Genomic DNA, 27324 nt, shown 5'->3' with positions numbered 1-27324 from the left:
ATCAGCCGTGTGATCAGTGCATGATAGTCATGTTAAAAGTGCATGATAGCTACGTGATCACTGCATGATCAGCCATGTAGTCAGTGCATGATCACCCACGTGATTACTGTATGATCAGCCACGTGATCAGTGCATGCACAGTCACGTGACCAGTGTATGATCAGCTTCGTGATCAGTGCATGATCAGCCACGTGATCAGTGCATGATCAGCCACGAGATCATTGCATGCACAGTCACGTGATCAGTGTATGATCAGCTTCATGATCAGTGCATGATCAGCCACGTGTTCAGTGCATGACCAGCCACGTGATCAGTGCATGTGGAGTCTAGTGATCCGTGTATGATGAGGCACGTGATCAGCGCATGATCAGCCACGTGATCAGTGCATGATCAGCCACGTGATCAGTGCATGATCAGCCACATGAACAGTGCAATATCTGCCAAGTGATCAGTGCATGCACAGTCACCTACTCAGTGTATGATCAGCTTCCTGATCAGTGCATGATGAAGCACCTGATCAGTGCATGATCAGGCACGTGTTCAGTGCATTACCAGTAATGAGATCAGTGTATGATCAGACACGTGATGAGTGCATGAACAGCCTCATGATCAGTGTATGATCAGCCGCGTAATCAGTGCATGCAGTCACGTGATCAGTGTATGATCAGCTTCATGATCAGTGCATGATCAGCCACGTGATCAGTGCATGTGCAGTCTCGTGATCAGTGTAGTATCAGGCACGTGATCAGTGTATGATCAACCACGTGATCAGTGCATGATCAGCCACGTGAACAGTGCAAGATCAGCCAAGTGATCAGTGCATGCAGAGTCATGTAATCAGTGTATGATCAGCTTCGTGATCAGTGCATGATGAGCCACGTGATCAGTGCAGGATCAGGCACGTGTTCAGTGCATTATCAGTAATGTGATCAGTGTATGATCAGACACGTGATGAGTGCATGAACAGCCTCATGATCAGTGTATGATCAGCCGTGTGATCAGTGCATGATAGCCATGTTACCAGTGCATGATAGCTACGTGAGCAGTGCATGATCAGCCATGTAACCAGTGCATGATCAGCCACGTGATCACTGTATGATCATCCACGTGATCAGTGCATGCACAGTCACGTGACCAGTGTATGATCACCTTCGTGATCATTGCATGTTCAACCACGTGATCATTCCATGTTCAGCCACGGGATCAGTGCATGCACAGACAGGTGATCAGCGTATGATCAGCTTCGTGATCAGTGCATGGTCAGCCACGTGATCAGTGCATGATCAGGAACGTAAAGAGTGCATGATAAGCCACGTGATCAGTGCATGATCAGCCACGTGATCAGGGCATGATAAGCCACGTGATCATTGAATATTCAGCCACGTGATCAGTGCATCCACAGTCACGTGATCAGTGTATGATCAGGTTAGTGATCAGTTCATGTTCAGCCACGTGATCAGTGCATCCACAGTCACGTGATCAGTGCATGATCAGCCACGTGATCAGTGCATGCATGGTCCCATGATCAGTGTATGATCAGCTTCGTCTTCATTGCATGATCAACCACATGATCACTGCATGATCAGGCACGTGATCAGTGTATGATCAGCCACGTAATCAGTGCATGATCAGCCACGTGATCAGTGCATGATCAGCCACGTGATCATTGCATGTTCAGCCACGTGATCAGTGCATGCACAGTCACGTGATCAGTGTATGATCAGCTTCGTAATCAGTGCATGGTCAGCCACGTGATCATTGCATGATCAGGCAAGTGAAGAGTGCATGATCAGCCACGTGATCAGTGCATGATCTCCCACGTGATCAGTGCATGATCAGCCATGTGATCAGTGCATGCACAGTCACGTGATCAGTGTATGATCAGCTTCATGATCAGTGCATGATCAGCCACGTGATCAGTGCATGTGCAGTCTCGTGATCAGTGTAGGATCAGGCACGTGATCAGTGCATGATCAGCCACGTGATCATAGCAATTTCAGCCACGGGTTCAGTGCATGCACAGACAGGTGATCAGTGTATGATCAGCTTCGTGAACAGTGCATGGTCAGCCACGTGATCACTGCATGATCAGGCACGTGAAGAGTGCATGATCAGCCACTTGATCAGTGCATGATCTCCCACGTGATCAGTGCATGATCAGCCACGTGATCAGTGCATGATGAGCCACGTAATCAGTGCACGATCAGCCACGTGATCAGTGCATGATCAGCCACGTGATCAGTGCATGCACAGTCACGTGATCAGTGTATGATCAGCTTCGTGATTAGTTCATGATCAGCCACGTGATCAGTGTATGATCAACCACGTGATCAGTGCATGATCAACCACATGAACAGTGCAAGATCAGCCAAGTTATCAGTGCATGCACAGTCACGTAATCAGTGTATGATCAGCTTCGTGATCAGTGCATGATGAGCCACGTGATCAGTGCATGATCAGCACGTGTTCAGTGCATTATCAGTAATGTGATCAGTGTATAGTCAGACACATGATGAGTGCATAAACAGCCTCATGATCAGTGTCTGATCAGCCACGAGATCAGTGCATGATAGCCATGTTATCAGTGCATTATAGCTACGTGATCAGTGCATGATCAGCCATGTAACCAGTACATGATCAGCCACGTGATCACTGTATGATCAGCCACATGATCAGTGCATGCACAGTCACGTGATCAGTGAATGATCAGCTTCGTGATCAGTGCATGGTCAGCCACGTGATCAGTGCATGATCAGGCAAGTGAAGAGTGAATGATCAGCCAGGTGATCAGTGCATGTGCAGTCTCGTGATCAGTGTATGATCAGGAACGTGATCAGTGCATGATCAGCCAAGTGATCAGTGCATGATCAGCCACGTGATCAGTGCATGCACAGTCATGTGATCAGTGTATGATCAGCTTCGTGATTAGTTCATGATCAGCCATGTGATCAGTGTATGATCAACCACGTGATCAGTGAATGATCAGCCACATGAACAGTGCAAGATCAGCCAAGTGATCAGTGCATGCACAGTCACGTAATCAGTGTATGATTAGCTTCGTGATCAGTGCATGATGAGCCACGTGATCAGTGCATGATCAGGCACGTGTTCAGTGCATTATCAGTAATTATATCAGTGTATGATCAGACACGTGATGAGTGCATAAACAGCCTCATGATCAGTGTACGATCAGCCGTGTGATCAGTGCATGATAGCCATGTTAAAAGTGCATGATAGCTACGTGATCACTGCATGATCAGCCATGTAGTCAGTGCATGATCACCCACGTGATTACTGTATGATCAGCCACGTGAACAGTGCATGCACAGTCACGTGACCAGTGTATGATCAGCTTCGTGATCAGTGCATGATCAGCCACGTGATCAGTGCATGATCAGCCACGAGATCATTGCATGCACAGTCACGTGATCAGTGTATGATCAGCTTCATGATCAGTGCATGATCAGCCACGTGTTCAGTGCATGACCAGCCACGTGATCAGTGCATGATGAGTCTAGTGATCAGTGTATGATGAGGCACGTGATCAGCGCATGATCAGCCACGTGATCAGTGCATGATCAGCCACGTGATCAGTGCATGATCAGCCACATGAACAGTGCAATATCTGCCAAGTGATCAGTGCATGCACAGTCACCTACTCAGTGTATGATCAGCTTCCTGATCAGTGCATGATGAAGCACGTGATCAGTGCATGATCAGGCACGTGTTCAGTGCATTACCAGTAATGAGATCAGTGTATGATCAGACACGTGATGAGTGCATGAACAGCCTCATGATCAGTGTATGATCAGCCGCGTAATCAGTGCATGCAGTCACGTGATCAGTGTATGATCAGCTTCATGATCAGTGCATGATCAGCCACGTGATGAGTGCATGAACAGCCTCATGATCAGTGCATGATCAGCCACGTGATCAGTGCATGCAGTCACGTGATCAGTGTATGATCAGCTTCATGATCAGTGCATGATCAGCCACGTGATCAGTGCATGTGCAGTCTCGTGATCAGTGTAGGATCAGGCACGTGATCAGTGTATGATCAACCACGTGATCAGTGCATGATCAGCCACATGAACAGTGCAAGATCAGCCAAGTGATCAGTGCATGCAGAGTCATGTAATCAGTGTATGATCAGCTTCGTGATCAGTGCATGATGAGCCACGTGATCAGTGCAGGATCAGGCACGTGTTCAGTGCATTATCAGTAATGTGATCAGTGTATGATCAGACATGTGTTGAATGCATGAACAGCCTCATGATCAGTGTATGATCAGCCGTGTGATCAGTGCATGATAGCCATGTTATCAGTGCATGATAGCTACGTGATCAGTGCATGATCAGCCATGTAATCAGTCATGATCAGCCACGTGATCAGTGCATGATCAGCCACGTGATCACTGTATGATCAGCCACATGATCAGTGCATTCACAGTCACGTGACCAGTGTATGATCAGCTTCGTGATCAGTGCAGGATCAGCCACGTGATCAGTGCTCGATCAGGCAGGTGATGAGTGCATGATGAGTCACATAATAAGTGCATGATAAGGCACGTGATCAGTTACTGATCAGGCATGTGATCATTGCCTAATCAGTCACAAGATCAGTGTATGATCAGCCGCGTGATCAGTGCATGACAGCCACGTGACCCCTGCATGATCAGTCACGTGATCAGTGCATGATGGGCCATGGGATCAGTGCATGATAGCCATGTGACCAGTGCATGATAGCTACGTGATCAGTGCATGATCAGCCACGTGATCACTGTATGATCAGCCACGTGATCAGTGCATGCACAGTCACATGAGCAGTGTATGATCAGCTTCGTGATCAGTGCATGATCAGCCACGTGACCATTGCATGTTCAGCCACGGGATCAGTGCATGCACAGTCACCTACTCAGTGTATGATCAGCTTCCTGATCAGTGCATGATGAAGCACGTGATCAGTGAATGATCAGCTTCGTGATCAGTGCATGGTCAGCCACGTGATCAGTGCATGATCAGGCAAGTGAAGAGTGAATGATCAGCCAGGTGATCACTGCATGTGCAGTCTCGTGATCAGTGTATGATCAGGAACGTGATCAGTGCATGATCAGCCAAGTGATCAGTGCATGATCAGCCACGTGATCAGTGCATGCACAGTCATGTGATCAGTGTATGATCAGCTTCGTGATTAGTTCATGATTAGCCATGTGATCAGTGTATGATCAACCACGTGATCAGTGCATGATCAGCCACATGAACAGTGCAAGATCAGCCAAGTGATCAGTGCATGCACAGTCACGTAATCAGTGTATGATTAGCTTCGTGATCAGTGCATGATGAGCCACGTGATCAGTGCATGATCAGGCACGTGTTCAGTGCATTATCAGTAATTATATCAGTGTATGATCAGACACGTGATGAGTGCATAAACAGCCTCATGATCAGTGTACGATCAGCCGTGTGATCAGTGCATGATCAGCCATGTTAATAGTGCATGATAGCTACGTGATCACTGCATGATCAGCCATGTAGTCAGTGCATGATCACCCACGTGATTACTGTATGATCAGCCACGTGATCAGTGCATGCACAGTCACGTGACCAGTGTATGATCAGCTTCGTGATCAGTGCATGATCAGCCACGTGACCAGTGCATGTTCAGCCACGGGATCAGTGCATGCACAGTCACGTGATCAGTGTATGATCAGCTTCATGATCAGTGCATGACCAGCCACGTGATCAGTGCATGTGGAGTCTAGTGATCCGTGTATGATCAGGCACGTGATCAGCGCATGATCAGCCACGTGATCAGTGCATGATCAGCACGTGATCAGTGCATGATCAGCCACATGAACAGTGCAAGATCAGCCAAGTGATCAGTGCATGCACAGTCACGTAATCAGTGTATGATTAGCTTCGTGATCAGTGCATGATGAGCCACGTGATCAGTGCATGATCAGGCACGTGTTCAGTGCATTATCAGTAATTATATCAGTGTATGATCAGACACGTGATGAGTGCATAAACAGCCTCATGATCAGTGTACGATCAGCCGTGTGATCAGTGCATGATAGCCATGTTAATAGTGCATGATAGCTACGTGATCACTGCATGATCAGCCATGTAGTCAGTGCATGATCACCCACGTGATTACTGTATGATCAGCCACGTGATCAGTGCATGCACAGTAACGTGACCAGTGTATTATCAGCTTCGTGATCAGTGCATGATCAGCCACGTGACCAGTGCATGTTCAGCCACGGGATCAGTGCATGCACAGTCACGTGATCAGTGTATGATCAGCTTCATGATCAGTGCATGACCAGCCACGTGATCAGTGCATGTGGAGTCTAGTGATCCGTGTATGATCAGGCACGTGATCAGCGCATGATCAGCCACGTGATCAGTGCATGATCAGCACGTGATCAGTGCATGATCAGCCACATGAACAGTGCAAGATCAGCCAAGTGATCAGTGCATGCACAGTCACGTAATCAGTGTATGATTAGCTTCGTGATCAGTGCATGATGAGCCACGTGATCAGTGCATGATCAGGCACGTGTTCAGTGCATTATCAGTAATTATATCAGTGTATGATCAGACACGTGATGAGTGCATAAACAGCCTCATGATCAGTGTACGATCAGCCGTGTGATCAGTGCATGATAGCCATGTTAATAGTGCATGATAGCTACGTGATCACTGCATGATCAGCCATGTAGTCAGTGCATGATCACCCACGTGATTACTGTATGATCAGCCACGTGATCAGTGCATGCACAGTCACGTGACCAGTGTATGATCAGCTTCGTGATCAGTGCATGATCAGCCACGTGACCAGTGCATGTTCAGCCACGGGATCAGTGCATGCACAGTCACGTGATCAGTGTATGATCAGCTTCATGATCAGTGCATGATCAGCCACGTGTTCAGTGCATGACCAGCCACGTGATCAGTGCATGTGGAGTCTAGTGATCCGTGTATGATCAGGCACGTGATCAGCGCATGATCAGCCACGTGATCAGTGCATGATCAGCACGTGATCAGTGCATGATCAGCCACATGAACAGTGCAATATCTGCCAAGTGATCAGTGCATGCACAGTCACCTACTCAGTGTATGATCAGCTTCCTGATCAGTGCATGATGAAGCACGTGATCAGTGCATGATCAGGCACGTGTTCAGTGCATTACCAGTAATGAGATCAGTGTATGATCAGACACGTGATGAGTGCATGAACAGCCTCATGATCAGTGTATGATCAGCCGCGTAATCAGTGCATGCAGTCACGTGATCAGTGTATGATCAGCTTCATGATCAGTGCATGATCAGCCACGTGATGAGTGCATGAACAGCCTCATGATCAGTGCATGATCAGCCACGTGATCAGTGCATGCAGTCACGTGATCAGTGTATGATCAGCTTCATGATCAGTGCATGATCAGCCACGTGATCAGTGCATGTGCAGTCTCGTGATCAGTGTAGGATCAGGCACGTGATCAGTGTATGATCAACCACGTGATCAGTGCATGATCAGCCACATGAACAGTGCAAGATCAGCCAAGTGATCAGTGCATGCAGAGTCATGTAATCAGTGTATGATCAGCTTCGTGATCAGTGCATGATGAGCCACGTGATCAGTGCAGGATCAGGCACGTGTTCAGTGCATTATCAGTAATGTGATCAGTGTATGATCAGACACGTGATGAGTGCATGAACAGCCTCATGATCAGTGTATGATCAGCCGTGTGATCAGTGCATGATAGCCATGTTATCAGTGCATGATAGCTACGTGATCAGTGCATGATCAGCCATGTAATCAGTGCATGATCAGCCACGTGATCAGTGCATGATCAGCCACGTGATCACTGTATGATCAGCCACATGATCAGTGCATGCACAGTCACCTGACCAGTGTATGATCAGCTTCGTGATCAGTGCAGGATCAGCCACGTGATCAGTGCTCGATCAGGCAGGTGATGAGTGCATGATGAGTCACGTAATAAGTGCATGATAAGGCACGTGATCAGTTACTGATCAGGCATGTGATCATTGCCTAATCAGTCACAAGATCAGTGTATGATCAGCCGCGTGATCAGTGCATGACAGCCACGTGACCCCTGCATGATCAGTCACGTGATCAGTGCATGATGGGCCATGGGATCAGTGCATGATAGCCATGTGACCAGTGCATGATAGCTACGTGATCAGTGCATGATCAGCCACGTGATCACTGTATGATCAGCCACGTGATCAGTGCATGCACAGTCACATGAGCAGTGTATGATCAGCTTCGTGATCAGTGCATGATCAGCCACGATATCAGTGCATGATCAGGCAAGTGAAGAGTGAATGATCAGCCAGGTAATCAGTGCATGCACAGTCACGTGACCAGTGTATTATCAGCTTCGTGTTCAGTGCATGATCAGCCACGTGACCATTGCATGTTCAGCCACGGGATCAGTGCATGCACAGTCACGTGATCAGTGTATGATCAGCTTCGTGATCAGTGCATGATCAGCCACGTGATCCGTGCATGATCAGCCACGTGATCATTGCATGCACAGTCACGTGATCAGTGTATGATCAGCTTCATGATCAGTGCATGATCAGCCACGTGTTCAGTGCATGACCAGCCACGTGATCAGTGCATGTGCAGTCTAGTGATCCGTGTATGATCAGGCACGTGATCAGCGCATGATCAGCCACGTGATCAGTGCATGATCAGCCACGTGATCAGTGCATGATCAGCCACCTGATCAGTGCATGAATAGCCACGTGATCATTGAATGTTCAGCCACGTGATCAGTGCATCCACAGTCACGTGATCAGTGTATGATCAGGTTAGTGATCAGTTCATGTTCAGCCACGTGATCAGTGCATCCACAGTCACGTGATCAGTGCATGATCAGCCACGTGATCAGTGCATGCATGGTCCCATGATCAGTGTATGATCAGCTTCGTCTTCATTGCATGATCAACCATATGATCACTGCATGATCAGGCACGTGATCAGTGTATGATCAGCCATGTGATCAGTGCATGATCACCCACGTGATCAGTGCATGATCAGCCGTGTGATCAGTGCATGCAGTCACGGGATTAGTGTATGATCAGCTTCATGATCAGTGCATGATCAGCCACGTAATCAGTGCATGATCAGCCACGTGTTCAGTGCATGACCAGCCATGTGATCAGAGCATGATCAGGCATGTAATGAGTGCATGATCAGGCACGTGATCAGCGCATGATCAGCCACGTGATCAGTGCATGATCAGCCACGTGATCAGTGCATGATCAGCCACCTGATCAGTGCATGATAAGCCACGTGATCATTGAATGTTCAGCCACGTGATCAGTGCATCCACAGTCACGTGATCAGTGTATGATCAGGTTAGTGATCAGTTCATGTTCAGCCACGGGATCAGTGCATCCACAGTCACGTGATCAGTGCATGATCAGCCACGTGATCAGTGCATGCATGGTCCCATGATCAGTGTATGATCAGCTTCGTCTTCATTGCATGATCAACCACATGATCACTGCATGATCAGGCACGTGATCAGTGTATGATCAGCCATGTGATCAGTGCATGATCACCCACGTGATCAGTGCATGATCAGCCGTGTGTTTAGTGCATGCACAGTCACGGGATTAGTGTATGATCAGCTTCATGTTCAGTGCATGATCAGCCACGTAATCAGTGCAGGATCAGCCACGTGTTCAGTGCATGACCAGCCACGTGATCAGAGCATTATCAGGCATGTGATGAGTGCATGATCAGGCACGTGATCAGCACATGATCAGCCACATGAACAGTGCAAGATCTGCCAAGTGATCAGTGCATGCACAGTCAGCTAATCAGTGTATGATCAGCTTCGTGATCAATGCATGATGAAGCACGTGATCAGTGCATGATCAGGCACGTGTTCAGTGCATTATCAGTAATGAGATCAGTGTATGATCAGACACGTGATGAGTGCATGAACAGCCTCATGATCAGTGTATGATCAGCCGCGTGATCATTGCTTGATTGTCATGTTATCAGTGCATGATAACTACGTGATCAGTGCATGTTCAGCCATGTAATCAGTGAATGATCAGCCACGTGATCACTGTATGATCATCCACGTGATCAGTGCATGCACAGTCACGTGACCAGTGTATGATCAGCTTCGTGATCATTGCATGATCAGCCACGTGATCATTCCATGTTCAGCCACGGGATCAGTGCATGCACAGACATGTGATCAGCGTATGATCAGCTTCGTGATCAGTGCATGGTCAGCCACGTGATCAGTGCATGATCAGGAACGTAAAGAGTGCATGATAAGCCACGTGATCAGTGCATGATCAGCCACGTGATCAGGGCATATTAAGCCACGTGATCATTGAATGTTCAGCCACGTGATCAGTGCATCCACAGTCACGTGATCAGTGTATGGTCAGGTTAGTGATCAGTTCATGTTCAGCCACGTGATCAGTGCATCCACAGTCACGTGATCAGTGCATGATCAGCCACGTGATCAGTGCATGATCAGCCCTGTGATCAGTGCATGCAGTCACGTGATTAGTGTATGATCAGCTTCATGATCAGTGCATGATCAGCCACGTAATCAGTGCATGATCAGCCACGTGTTCAGTGCATGACCAGCCATGTGATCAGAGCATGATCAGGCATGTGATGAGTGCATGATCAGGCAAGTGATCAGCGCATGATCAGCCACGTGATCAGTTCATGATCAGCCACGTGATCAGTGCATGATCAGCCACATGAACAGTGCAAGATCTGCCAAGTGATCAGTGCATGCACAGTCACGAAATCAGTGTATGATCAGCTTCGTGATCAGTGCATGATGAAGCACGTGATCAGTGCATGATCAGGCACGTGTTTAGTGCATTATCAGTAATGAGATCAGTGTATGATCAGACACGTGATGAGTGCATGAACAGCCTCATGATCAGTGTATGATCAGCCGCGTGATCATTGCTTGACTGTCATGTTATCAGTGCATGATAGCTACGTGGTCAGTGCATGTTCAGCCATGTAATCAGTGAATGATCAGCCACGTGATCACTGTATGATCATCCACGTGATCAGTGCATGCACAGTCACGTGACCAGTGTATGATCACCTTCGTGATCATTGCATGTTCAACCACGTGATCATTCCATGTTCAGCCACGGGATCAGTGCATGCACAGACAGGTGATCAGCGTATGATCAGCTTCGTGATCAGTGCATGGTCAGCCACGTGATCAGTGCATGATCAGGAACGTAAAGAGTGCATGATAAGCCACGTGATCAGTGCATGATCAGCCACGTGATCAGGGCATGATAAGCCACGTGATCATTGAATATTCAGCCACGTGATCAGTGCATCCACAGTCACGTGATCAGTGTATGATCAGGTTAGTGATCAGTTCATGTTCAGCCACGTGATCAGTGCATCCACAGTCACGTGATCAGTGCATGATCAGCCACGTGATCAGTGCATGCATGGTCCCATGATCAGTGTATGATCAGCTTCGTCTTCATTGCATGATCAACCACATGATCACTGCATGATCAGGCACGTGATCAGTGTATGATCAGCCATGTGATCAGTGCATGATCACCCACGTGATCAGTGCATGATCAGCCGTGTGATCAGTGCATGCACAGTCACGGGATTAGTGTATGATCAGCTTCATGATCAGTGCATGATCAGCCACGTAATCAGTGCATGATCAGCCACGTGATCACTGTATGATCAGCCACGTGATCAGAGCATGATCAGGCATGTGATGAGTGCATGATCAGTCACGTGATAAGTGCATGATCAGGCACTTGATCAGTTCATGATCAGGCATGTGATCAGTGCATGATAGCCACGTGACCCCTGCATGATCAATCACATAACAGTGCATGATGAGCCATGGATCAGTGCCTGATATCCATGTGAACAGTGCATGATAGCTATGTGATCAGCGCATGATCAGCCACGTAATCAGTGCATGATCAGCCACGTGATCATTGCATGTTCAGCCACGTGATCAGTGCATGCACAGTCACGTGATCAGTGTATGATCAGCTTCGTAATCAGTGCATGGTCAGCCACGTGATCATTGCATGATCAGGCAAGTGAAGAGTGCATGATCAGCCACGTGATCAGTGCATGATCTCCCACGTGATCAGTGCATGATCAGCCATGTGATCAGTGCATGCACAGTCACGTGATCAGTGTATGATCAGCTTCATGATCAGTGCATGATCAGCCACGTGATCAGTGCATGTGCAGTCTCGTGATCAGTGTAGGATCAGGCACGTGATCAGTGCATGATCGGCCACGTGATCAGTGCATGATCAGCCACGTGATCAGTGCATGCACAGTCACGTGATCAGTGTATGATCAGCTTCGTGATTAGTTCATGATCAGCCACGTGATCAGTGTATGATCACCCACGTGATCAGTGCATGATCAACCACATGAACAGTGCAAGATCAGCCAAGTGATCAGTGCATGCACAGTCACGTAATCAGTGTATGATCAGCTTCGTGATCAGTGCATGATGAGCCACGTGATCAGTGCATGATCAGCACGTGTTCAGTGCATTATCAGTAATGTGATCAGTGTATAGTCAGACACATGATGAGTGCATAAACAGCCTCATGATCAGTGTCTGATCAGCCACGAGATCAGTGCATGATAGCCATGTTATCAGTGCATTATAGCTACGTGATCAGTGCATGATCAGCCATGTAACCAGTACATGATCAGCCACGTGATCACTGTATGATCAGCCAAGTGATCAGTGCATGTACAGTCACGTGTCCATTGTATGATCAGCTTCGTGATCAGTGCATGATCAGCCACGTGATCATAGCAATTTCAGCCACGGGTTCAGTGCATGCACAGACAGGTGATCAGTGTATGATCAGCTTCGTGAACAGGGCATGATCAGCCACGTGATCACTGCATGATCAGGCACGTGAAGAGTGCATGATCAGCCACTTGATCAGTGCATGATCTCCCACGTGATCAGTGCATGATCAGCCACGTGATCAATGCATGATGAGCCACGTAATCAGTGCACGATCAGCCACGTGATCATTGCCTGTTCAGCCACATGATCAGTGCATGCACAGTCACGTGATCAGTGAATGATCAGCTTCGTGATCAGTGCATGGTCATCCACGGGATCAGTGCATGATCAGGCAAGTGAAGAGTGAATGATCAGCCAGGTGATCAGTGCATGTGCAGTCTCGTGATCAGTGTATGATCAGGAACGTGATCAGTGCATGATCAGCCAAGTGATCAGTGCATGATCAGCCACGTGATCAGTGCATGCACAGTCATGTGATCAGTGTATGATCAGCTTCGTGATTAGTTCATGATCAGCCATGTGATCAGTGTATGATCAACCACGTGATCAGTGAATGATCAGCCACATGAACAGTGCAAGATCAGCCAAGTGATCAGTGCATGCACAGTCACGTAATCAGTGTATGATTAGCTTCGTGATCAGTGCATGATGAGCCACGTGATCAGTGCATGATCAGGCACGTGTTCAGTGCATTATCAGTAATTATATCAGTGTATGATCAGACACGTGATGAGTGCATAAACAGCCTCATGATCAGTGTACGATCAGCCGTGTGATCAGTGCATGATAGCCATGTTAAAAGTGCATGATAGCTACGTGATCACTGCATGATCAGCCATGTAGTCAGTGCATGATCACCCACGTGATTACTGTATGATCAGCCACGTGATCAGTGCATGCACAGTCACGTGACCAGTGTATGATCAGCTTCGTGATCAGTGCATGATCAGCCACGTGATCAGTGCATGATCAGCCACGAGATCATTGCATGCACAGTCACGTGATCAGTGTATGATCAGCTTCATGATCAGTGCATGATCAGCCACGTGTTCAGTGCATGACCAGCCACGTGATCAGTGCATGTGGAGTCTAGTGATCCGTGTATGATGAGGCACGTGATCAGCGCATGATCAGCCACGTGATCAGTGCATGATCAGCCACGTGATCAGTGCATGATCAGCCACATGAACAGTGCAATATCTGCCAAGTGATCAGTGCATGCACAGTCACCTACTCAGTGTATGATCAGCTTCCTGATCAGTGCATGATGAAGCACGTGATCAGTGCATGATCAGGCACGTGTTCAGTGCATTACCAGTAATGAGATCAGTGTATGATCAGACACGTGATGAGTGCATGAACAGCCTCATGATCAGTGTATGATCAGCCGCGTAATCAGTGCATGCAGTCACGTGATCAGTGTATGATCAGCTTCATGATCAGTGCATGATCAGCCACGTGATCAGTGCATGTGCAGTCTCGTGATCAGTGTAGGATCAGGCACGTGATCAGTGTATGATCAACCACGTGATCAGTGCATGATCAGCCACATGAACAGTGCAAGATCAGCCAAGTGATCAGTGCATGCAGAGTCATGTAATCAGTGTATGATCAGCTTCGTGATCAGTGCATGATGAGCCACGTGATCAGTGCAGGATCAGGCACGTGTTCAGTGCATTATCAGTAATGTGATCAGTGTATGATCAGACACGTGATGAGTGCATGAACAGCCTCATGATCAGTGTATGATCAGCCGTGTGATCAGTGCATGATAGCCATGTTATCAGTGCATGATAGCTACGTGATCAGTGCATGATCAGCCATGTAATCAGTCATGATCAGCCACGTGATCAGTGCATGATCAGCCACGTGATCACTGTATGATCAGCCACATGATCAGTGCATTCACAGTCACGTGACCAGTGTATGATCAGCTTCGTGATCAGTGCAGGATCAGCCACGTGATCAGTGCTCGATCAGGCAGGTGATGAGTGCATGATGAGTCACGTAATAAGTGCATGATAAGGCACGTGATCAGTTACTGATCAGGCATGTGATCATTGCCTAATCAGTCACAAGATCAGTGTATGATCAGCCGCGTGATCAGTGCATGACAGCCACGTGACCCCTGCATGATCAGTCACGTGATCAGTGCATGATGGGCCATGGGATCAGTGCATGATAGCCATGTGACCAGTGCATGATAGCTACGTGATCAGTGCATGATCAGCCACGTGATCACTGTATGATCAGCCACGTGATCAGTGCATGCACAGTCACGTGAGCAGTGTATGATCAGCTTCGTGATCAGTGCATGATCAGCCCCGTGATCAGTGCATGATCAGGCATGTGATGAGTGCATGATCAGTCACGTGGTAAGTGCATGATCAGGCACTTGTTCAGTTCATGATCAGGCATGTGATCAGTGCATGATCAGTCACATGACCAGGGTATGATCAGCCACGTGAACAGTGCATGATAGCCACGTGACCCCTGCATGATCAATCACGCATCAGTGCCTGATGAGCCATGGGATCAGTGCATGATAGCCATGTGATCAGTGCATGATAGCTACGTAATAAGCGCATGATCAGCCACGTAATCAGTGCATGATCAGCCACGTGATCATTGCATGTTCAGCCACGTGATCAGTGCATGCACAGTCATGTGAACAGTGTATGATCAGCTTCGTGATCAGTGCATGGTCAGCCACGTGATCAGTGCATGATCAGGCAAGTGAAGAGTGAGTGATCAGACACGTGATCAGTGCATGATCTCCCACGAGATCATTGCATGTTCAGCCACGTGATCAGTGCATGCACAATCAGGTGATCAGTGTATGATCAGCTTCGAGATCAGTGCATGATCAGCCACGTGATCATTGCATGTTCAGCCACGTGATCAGTGCATGCACTCATGTGAACAGTGTATGATCAGCTTCGTGATCAGTGCATGGTCAGCCACGTGATCAGTGCATGATCAGGCAAGTGAAGAGTGAGTGATCAGACACGTGATCAGTGCATGATCTCCCACGAGATCATTGCATGTTCAGCCACGTGATCAGTGCATGCACAATCAGGTGATCAGTGTATGATCAGCTTCGTGATCAGTGCATGGTCAGCCACGTGATCAGTTCATTATCAGGCACGTAAAGAGGGCATGAACAGTTACGTGAACAGTGCAAGATCAGCCAAGTGATCAGTGCATGCAGAGTCATGTATTCAGTGTATGATCAACCACGTGATCAGTGCATGATGAACCACATGAACAGTGCAAGATCAGCCAAGTGATCAGTGCATGCACAGTCACGTAATCAGTGTATGATCAGCTTCGTGATCAGTGCATGATGAGCCACGTGATCAGTGCATGATCAGGCACGTGTTCAGTGCATTATCAGTAATGTGATGAGTGTATAATCAGACACATGATGAGTGCATGAACAGCCTCATGATCAGGGTCTGATCAGCCACGTGATCAGTGCATGATAGCCATGTTATCAGTGCATGATAGCTACGTGAGCAGTGCATGATCAGCCATGTAACCAGTGCATGATCAGCCACGTGATCACTGTATGATCATCCACGTGATCAGTGCATGCACAGTCACGTGACCAGTGTATGATCACCTTCGTGATCATTGCATGTTCAACCACGTGATCATTCCATGTTCAGCCACGGGATCAGTGCATGCACAGACAGGTGATCAGCGTATGATCAGCTTCGTGATCAGTGCATGGTCAGCCACGTGATCAGTGCATGATCAGGAACGTAAAGAGTGCATGATAAGCCACGTGATCAGTGCATGATCAGCCACGTGATCAGGGCATGATAAGCCACGTGATCATTGAATGTTCAGCCACGTGATCAGTGCATCCACAGTCACGTGATCAGTGTATGATCAGGTTAGTGATCAGTTCATGTTCAGCCACGTGATCAGTGCATCCACAGTCACGTGATCAGTGCATGATCAGCCACGTGATCAGTGCATGCATGGTCCCATGATCAGTGTATGATCAGCTTCGTCTTCATTGCATGATCAACCACATGATCACTGCATGATCAGGCAAGTGATCAGTGTATGATCAGCCACTTGATCAGTGCATGATCTCCACGTGATCAGTGCATGATCAGCCACGTGATCAGTGCATGATCAGCCACATGAACAGTGCAATATCTGCCAAGTGATCAGTGCATGCACAGTCACCTACTCAGTGTATGATCAGCTTCCTGATCAGTGCATGATGAAGCACCTGATCAGTGCATGATCAGGCACGTGTTCAGTGCATTACCAGTAATGAGATCAGTGTACGATCAGACACGTGATGAGTGCATGAACAGCCTCATGATCAGTGTATGATCAGCCGCGTAATCAGTGCATGCAGTCACGTGATCAGTGTATGATCAGCTTCATGATCAGTGCATGATCAGCCACGTGATCAGTGCATGTGCAGTCTCGTGATCAGTGTAGGATCAGGCACGTGATCAGTGTATGATCAACCACGTGATCAGTGCATGATCAGCCACATGAACAGTGCAAGATCAGCCAAGTGATCAGTGCATGCAGAGTCATGTAATCAGTGTATGATCAGCTTCGTGATCAGTGCATGATGAGCCACGTGATCAGTGCAGGATCAGGCACGTGTTCAGTGCATTATCAGTAATGTGATCAGTGTATGATCAGACACGTGATGAGTGCATGAACAGCCTCATGATCAGTGTATGATCAGCCGTGTGATCAGTGCATGATAGCCATGTTATCAGTGCATGATAGCTACGTGATCAGTGCATGATCAGCCATGTAATCAGTCATGATCAGCCACGTGATCAGTGCATGATCAGCCACGTGATCACTGTATGATCAGCCACATGATCAGTGCATTCACAGTCACGTGACCAGTGTATGATCAGCTTCGTGATCAGTGCAGGATCAGCCACGTGATCAGTGCTCGATCAGGCAGGTGATGAGTGCATGATGAGTCACGTAATAAGTGCATGATAAGGCACGTGATCAGTTACTGATCAGGCATGTGATCATTGCCTAATCAGTCACAAGATCAGTGTATGATCAGCCGCGTGATCAGTGCATGACAGCCACGTGACCCCTGCATGATCAGTCACGTGATCAGTGCATGATGGGCCATGGGATCAGTGCATGATAGCCATGTGACCAGTGCATGATAGCTACGTGATCAGTGCATGATCAGCCACGTGATCACTGTATGATCAGCCACGTGATCAGTGCATGCACAGTCACGTGAGCAGTGTATGATCAGCTTCGTGATCAGTGCATGATCAGCCCCGTGATCAGTGCATGATCAGGCATGTGATGAGTGCATGATCAGTCACGTGGTAAGTGCATGATCAGGCACTTGTTCAGTTCATGATCAGGCATGTGATCAGTGCATGATCAGTCACATGACCAGGGTATGATCAGCCACGTGAACAGTGCATGATAGCCACGTGACCCCTGCATGATCAATCACGCATCAGTGCCTGATGAGCCATGGGATCAGTGCATGATAGCCATGTGATCAGTGCATGATAGCTACGTAATAAGCGCATGATCAGCCACGTAATCAGTGCATGATCAGCCACGTGATCAGTGCATGCACAGTCACGTGATCTGTGTATGATCAACCGTGATCAGTGCATGATCAGCCACGTGATCATTGCATGTTCAGCCACGTGATCAGTGCATGCACAGTCATGTGAACAGTGTATGATCAGCTTCGTGATCAGTGCATGGTCAGCCACGTGATCAGTGCATGATCAGGCAAGTGAAGAGTGAGTGATCAGACACGTGATCAGTGCATGATCTCCCACGTGATCATTGCATGTTCAGCCACGTGATCAGTGCATGCACAATCAGGTGATCAGTGTATGATCAGCTTCGTGATCAGTGCATGGTCAGCCACGTGATCAGTTCATTATCAGGCACGTAAAGAGGGCATGAACAGTTACGTGAACAGTGCAAGATCAGCCAAGTGATCAGTGCATGCAGAGTCATGTATTCAGTGTATGATCAACCACGTGATCAGTGCATGATCAACCACATGAACAGTGCAAGATCAGCCAAGTGATCAGTGCATGCACAGTCACGTAATCAGTGTATGATCAGCTTCGTGATCAGTGCATGATGAGCCACGTGATCAGTGCATGATCAGGCACGTGTTCAGTGCATTATCAGTAATGTGATCAGTGTATAATCAGACACATGATGAGTGCATGAACAGCCTCATGATCAGTGTCTGATCAGCCACGTGATCAGTGCATGATAGCCATGTTATCAGTGCATGATAGCTACGTGAGCAGTGCATGATCAGCCATGTAACCAGTGCATGATCAGCCACGTGATCACTGTATGATCATCCACGTGATCAGTGCATGCACAGTCACGTGACCAGTGTATGATCACCTTCGTGATCATTGCATGTTCAACCACGTGATCATTCCATGTTCAGCCACGGGATCAGTGCATGCACAGACAGGTGATCAGCGTATGATCAGCTTCCAGATCAGTGCATGGTCAGCCACGTGATCAGTGCATGATCAGGAACGTAAAGAGTGCATGATAAGCCACGTGATCAGTGCATGATCAGCCACGTGATCAGTGCATCCACAGTCACGTGATCAGTGTATGATCAGGTTAGTGATCAGTTCATGTTCAGCCACGTGATCAGTGCATCCACAGTCACGTGATCAGTGCATGATCAGCCACGTGATCAGTGCATGCATGGTCCCATGATCAGTGTATGATCAGCTTCGTCTTCATTGCATGATCAACCACATGATCACTGCATGATCAGGCACGTGATCAGTGTATGATCAGCCATGTGATCAGTGCATGATCACCCACGTGATCAGTGCATGATCAGCCGTGTGATCAGTGCATGCACAGTCACGGGATTAGTGTATGATCAGCTTCATGATCAGTGCATGATCAGCCACGTAATCAGTGCATGATCAGCCACGTGATCACTGTATGATCAGCCACGTGATCAGAGCATGATCAGGCATGTGATGAGTGCATGATCAGTCACGTGATAAGTGCATGATCAGGCACTTGATCAGTTCATGATCAGGCATGTGATCAGTGCATGATAGCCACGTGACCCCTGCATGATCAATCACATAACAGTGCATGATGAGCCATGGATCAGTGCCTGATATCCATGTGAACAGTGCATGATAGCTATGTGATCAGCGCATGATCAGCCACGTAATCAGTGCATGATCAGCCACGTGATCATTGCATGTTCAGCCACGTGATCAGTGCATGCACAGTCACGTGATCAGTGTATGATCAGCTTCGTAATCAGTGCATGGTCAGCCACGTGATCATTGCATGATCAGGCAAGTGAAGAGTGCATGATCAGCCACGTGATCAGTGCATGAATTCCCACGTGATCAGTGCATGATCAGCCATGTGATCAGTGCATGCACAGTCACGTGATCAGTGTATGATCAACCACGTGATCAGTGCATGATCAACCACATGAACAGTGCAAGATCAGACCAAGTGATCAGTGCATGCACAGTCACGTAATCAGTGTATGATCAGCTTCGTGATCAGTGCATGATGAGCCACGTGATCAGTGCATGATCAGGCACGTGTTCAGTGCATTATCAGTAATGTGATCAGTGTATAATCAGACACATGATGAGTGCATGAACAGCCTCATGATCAGTGTCTGATCAGCCACGTGATCAGTGCATGATAGCCATGTTATCAGTGCATGATAGCTACGTGAGCAGTGCATGATCAGCCATGTAACCAGTGCATGATCAGCCACGTGATCACTGTATGATCATCCACGTGATCAGTGCATGCACAGTCACGTGACCAGTGTATGATCACCTTCGTGATCATTGCATGTTCAACCACGTGATCATTCCATGTTCAGCCACGGGATCAGTGCATGCACAGACAGGTGATCAGCGTATGATCAGCTTCCAGATCAGTGCATGACCAGCCACGTGATCAGTGCATGTGGAGTCTAGTGATCCGTGTATGATGAGGCACGTGATCAGCGCATGATCAGCCACGTGATCAGTGCATGATCAGCCACGTGATCAGTGCATGATCAGCCACATGAACAGTGCAATATCTGCCAAGTGATCAGTGCATGCACAGTCACCTACTCAGTGTATGATCAGCTTCCTGATCAGTGCATGATGAAGCACCTGATCAGTGCATGATCAGGCACGTGTTCAGTGCATTACCAGTAATGAGATCAGTGTATGATCAGACACGTGATGAGTGCATGAACAGCCTCATGATCAGTGTATGATCAGCCGCGTAATCAGTGCATGCAGTCACGTGATCAGTGTATGATCAGCTTCATGATCAGTGCATGATCAGCCACGTGATGAGTGCATGAACAGCCTCATGATCAGTGCATGATCAGCCACGTGATCAGTGCATGCAGTCACGTGATCAGTGTATGATCAGCTTCATGATCAGTGCATGATCAGCCATGTGATCAGTGCATGTGCAGTCTCGTGATCAGTGTAGGATCAGGCACGTGATCAGTGTATGATCAACCACGTGATCAGTGCATGATCAGCCACATGAACAGTGCAAGTTCAGCCAAGTGATCAGTGCATGCAGAGTCATGTAATCAGTGTATGATCAGCTTAGTGATCAGTGCATGATGAGCCACGTGATCAGTGCAGGATCAGGCACGTGTTCAGTGCATTATCAGTAATGTGATCAGTGTATGATCAGACACGTGATGAGTGCATGAACAGCCTCATGATCAGTGTATGATCAGCCGTGTGATCAGTGCATGATAGCCATGTTATCAGTGCATGATAGCTACGTGATCAGTGCATGATCAGTCATGTAATCAGTCATGATCAGCCACGTGATCAGTGCATGATCAGCCACGTGATCACTGTATGATCAGCCACATGATCAGTGCATTCACAGTCACGTGACCAGTGTATGATCAGCTTCGTGATCAGTGCAGGATCAGCCACGTGATCAGTGCTCGATCAGGCAGGTGATGAATGCATGATGAGTCACGTAATAAGTGCATGATAAGGCACGTGATCAGTTACTGATCAGGCATGTGATCATTGCCTAATCAGTCACAAGATCAGTGTATGATCAGCCGCGTGATCAGTGCATGACAGCCACGTGACCCCTGCATGATCAGTCACGTGATCAGTGCATGATGGGCCATGGGATCAGTGCATGATAGACATGTGACCAGTGCATGATAGCTACGTGATCAGTGCATGATCAGCCACGTGATCACTGTATGATCAGCCACGTGATCAGTGCATGCACAGTCACGTGAGCAGTGTATGATCAGCTTCGTGATCAGTGCATGATCAGCCCCATGATCAGTGCATGATCAGGCATGTGATGAGTGCATGATCAGTCACGTGGTAAGTGCATGATCAGGCACTTGTTCAGTTCATGATCAGGCATGTGATCAGTGCATGATCAGTCACATGACCAGGGTATGATCAGCCACGTGAACAGTGCATGATAGCCACGTGACCCCTGCATGATCAATCACGCATCAGTGCCTGATGTGCCATGGGATCAGTGCATGATAGCCATGTGATCAGTGCATGATAGCTACGTAATAAGCGCATGATCAGCCACGTAATCAGTGCATGATCAGCCACGTGATCAGTGCATGCACAGTCACGTGATCTGTGTATGATCAACTTCGTGATCATTGCATGATCAGCCACGTGATCATTGCATGTTCAGCCACGTGATCAGTGCATGCACAGTCATGTGAACAGTGTATGATCAGCTTCGTGATCAGTGCATGGTCAGCCACGTGATCAGTGCATGATCAGGCAAGTGAAGAGTGAGTGATCAGACACGTGATCAGTGCATGATCTCCCACGTGATCATTGCATGTTCAGCCACGTGATCAGTGCATGCACAATCAGGTGATCAGTGTATGATCAGCTTCGTGATCAGTGCATGGTCAGCCACGTGATCAGTTCATTATCAGGCACGTAAAGAGGGCATGAACAGTTACGTGAACAGTGCAAGATCAGCCAAGTGATCAGTGCATGCAGAGTCATGTATTCAGTGTATGATCAACCACGTGATCAGTGCATGATCAACCACATGAACAGTGCAAGATCAGCCAAGTGATCAGTGCATGCACAGTCACGTAATCAGTGTATGATCAGCTTCGTGATCAGTGCATGATGAGCCACGTGATCAGTGCATGATCAGGCACGTGTTCAGTGCATTATCAGTAATGTGATCAGTGTATAATCAGACACATGATGAGTGCATGAACAGCCTCATGATCAGTGTCTGATCAGCCACGTGATCAGTGCATGATAGCCATGTTATCAGTGCATGATAGCTACGTGAGCAGTGCATGATCAGCCATGTAACCAGTGCATGATCAGCCACGTGATCACTGTATGATCATCCACGTGATCAGTGCATGCACAGTCACGTGACCAGTGTATGATCACCTTCGTGATCATTGCATGTTCAACCACGTGATCATTCCATGTTCAGCCACGGGATCAGTGCATGCACAGACAGGTGATCAGCGATGATCAGCTTCCGATCAGTGCATGGTCAGCCACGTGATCAGTGCATGATCAGGAACGTAAAGAGTGCATGATAAGCCACGTGATCAGTGCATGATCAGCCACGTGATCAGTGCATCCACAGTCACGTGATCAGTGTATGATCAGGTTAGTGATCAGTTCATGTTCAGCCACGTGATCAGTGCATCCACAGTCACGTGATCAGTGCATGATCAGCCACGTGATCAGTGCATGCATGGTCCCATGATCAGTGTATGATCAGCTTCGTCTTCATTGCATGATCAACCACATGATCACTGCATGATCAGGCACGTGATCAGTGTATGATCAGCCATGTGATCAGTGCATGATCACCCACGTGATCAGTGCATGATCAGCCGTGTGATCAGTGCATGCACAGTCACGGGATTAGTGTATGATCAGCTTCATGATCAGTGCATGATCAGCCACGTAATCAGTGCATGATCAGCCACGTGATCACTGTATGATCAGCCACGTGATCAGAGCATGATCAGGCATGTGATGAGTGCATGATCAGTCACGTGATAAGTGCATGATCAGGCACTTGATCAGTTCATGATCAGGCATGTGATCAGTGCATGATAGCCACGTGACCCCTGCATGATCAATCACATAACAGTGCATGATGAGCCATGGATCAGTGCCTGATATCCATGTGAACAGTGCATGATAGCTATGTGATCAGCGCATGATCAGCCATGTAATCAGTGCATGATCAGCCACGTGATCATTGCATGTTCAGCCACGTGATCAGTGCATGCACAGTCACGTGATCAGTGTATGATCAGCTTCGTAATCAGTGCATGGTCAGCCACGTGATCATTGCATGATCAGGCAAGTGAAGAGTGCATGATCAGCCACGTGATCAGTGCATGAATTCCCACGTGATCAGTGCATGATCAGCCATGTGATCACTGCATGCACAGTCACGTGATCAGTGTATGATCAACCACGTGATCAGTGCATGATCAACCACATGAACAGTGCAAGATCAGCCAAGTGATCAGTGCATGCACAGTCACGTAATCAGTGTATGATCAGCTTCGTGATCAGTGCATGATGAGCCACGTGATCAGTGCATGATCAGGCACGTGTTCAGTGCATTATCAGTAATGTGATCAGTGTATAATCAGACACATGATGAGTGCATGAACAGCCTCATGATCAGTGTCTGATCAGCCACGTGATCAGTGCATGATAGCCAAGTTATCAGTGCATGATAGCTACGTGAGCAGTGCATGATCAGCCATGTAACCAGTGCATGATCAGCCACGTGATCACTGTATGATCATCCACGTGATCAGTGCATGCACAGTCACGTGACCAGTGTATGATCACCTTCGTGATCATTGCATGTTCAACCACGTGATCATTCCATGTTCAGCCACGGGATCAGTGCATGCACAGACAGGTGATCAGCGTATGATCAGCTTCCAGATCAGTGCATGGTCAGCCACGTGATCAGTGCATGATCAGGAACGTAAAGAGTGCATGATAAGCCACGTGATCAGTGCATGATCAGCCACGTGATCAGTGCATCCACAGTCACGTGATCAGTGTATGATCAGGTTAGTGATCAGTTCATGTTCAGCCACGTGATCAGTGCATCCACAGTCACGTGATCAGTGCATGATCAGCCACGTGATCAGTGCATGCATGGTCCCATGATCAGTGTATGATCAGCTTCGTCTTCATTGCATGATCAACCACATGATCACTGCATGATCAGGCACGTGATCAGTGTATGATCAGCCATGTGATCAGTGCATGATCACCCACGTGATCAGTGCATGATCAGCCGTGTGATCAGTGCATGCACAGTCACGGGATTAGTGTATGATCAGCTTCATGATCAGTGCATGATCAGCCACGTAATCAGTGCATGATCAGCCACGTGATCACTGTATGATCAGCCACGTGATCAGAGCATGATCAGGCATGTGATGAGTGCATGATCAGTCACGTGATAAGTGCATGATCAGGCACTTGATCAGTTCATGATCAGGCATGTGATCAGTGCATGATAGCCACGTGACCCCTGCATGATCAATCACATAACAGTGCATGATGAGCCATGGATCAGTGCCTGATATCCATGTGAACAGTGCATGATAGCTATGTGATCAGCGCATGATCAGCCACGTAATCAGTGCATGATCAGCCACGTGATCATTGCATGTTCAGCCACGTGATCAGTGCATGCACAGTCACGTGATCAGTGTATGATCAGCTTCGTAATCAGTGCATGGTCAGCCACGTGATCATTGCATGATCAGGCAAGTGAAGAGTGCATGATCAGCCACGTGATCAGTGCATGAATTCCCACGTGATCAGTGCATGATCAGCCATGTGATCAGTGCATGCACAGTCACGTGATGAGTGTATGATCAGCTTCATGATCAGTGCATGATCAGCCACGTGATCAGTGCATGTGCAGTCTCGTGATCAGTGTAGGATCAGGCACGTGATCAGTGCATGATCGGCCACGTAATCAGTGCATGATCAGCCACGTGATCAGTGCATGCACAGTCACGTGATCAGTGTATGATCAGCTTCGTGATTAGTTCATGATCAGCCACGTGATCAGTGTATGATCAACCACGTGATCAGTGCATGATCAACCACATGAACAGTGCAAGATCAGCCAAGTTATCAGTGCATGCACAGTCACGTAATCAGTGTATGATCAGCTTCGTGATCAGTGCATGATGAGCCACGTGATCAGTGCATGATCAGCACGTGTTCAGTGCATTATCAGTAATGTGATCAGTGTATAATCAGACACATGATGAGTGCATGAACAGCCTCATGATCAGTGTCTGATCAGCCACGTGATCAGTGCATGATAGCCATGTTATCAGTGCATGATAGCTACGTGAGCAGTGCATGATCAGCCATGTAACCAGTGCATGATCAGCCACGTGATCACTGTATGATCATCCACGTGATCAGTGCATGCACAGTCACGTGACCAGTGTACGATCACCTTCGTGATCATTGCATGTTCAACCACGTGATCATTCCATGTTCAGCCACGGGATCAGTGCATGCACAGACAGGTGATCAGCGTATGATCAGCTTCCAGATCAGTGCATGGTCAGCCACGTGATCAGTGCATGATCAGGAACGTAAAGAGTGCATGATAAGCCACGTGATCACTGTATGATCAGCCACGTGATCAGAGCATGATCAGGCATGTGATGAGTGCATGATCAGTCACGTGATAAGTGCATGATCAGGCACTTGATCAGTTCATGATCAGGCATGTGATCAGTGCATGATAGCCACGTGACCCCTGCATGATCAATCACATAACAGTGCATGATGAGCCATGGATCAGTGCCTGATATCCATGTGAACAGTGCATGATAGCTATGTGATCAGCGCATGATCAGCCATGTAATCAGTGCATGATCAGCCACGTGATCATTGCATGTTCAGCCACGTGATCAGTGCATGCACAGTCACGTGATCAGTGTATGATCAGCTTCGTAATCAGTGCATGGTCAGCCACGTGATCATTGCATGATCAGGCAAGTGAAGAGTGCATGATCAGCCACGTGATCAGTGCATGAATTCCCACGTGATCAGTGCATGATCAGCCATGTGATCACTGCATGCACAGTCACGTGATCAGTGTATGATCAACCACGTGATCAGTGCATGATCAACCACATGAACAGTGCAAGATCAGCCAAGTGATCAGTGCATGCACAGTCACGTAATCAGTGTATGATCAGCTTCGTGATCAGTGCATGATGAGCCACGTGATCAGTGCATGATCAGGCACGTGTTCAGTGCATTATCAGTAATGTGATCAGTGTATAATCAGACACATGATGAGTGCATGAACAGCCTCATGATCAGTGTCTGATCAGCCACGTGATCAGT

Source organism: Bos javanicus, unplaced genomic scaffold (genome assembly GCF_032452875.1).
Source record: "Bos javanicus breed banteng unplaced genomic scaffold, ARS-OSU_banteng_1.0 tig00000391_1, whole genome shotgun sequence".
NCBI classification, from domain to species: domain Eukaryota; kingdom Metazoa; phylum Chordata; class Mammalia; order Artiodactyla; family Bovidae; genus Bos; species Bos javanicus.
The sequence above is the reverse complement of the archived record's forward strand: the minus strand, read 5'-3'. Positions refer to the sequence as shown.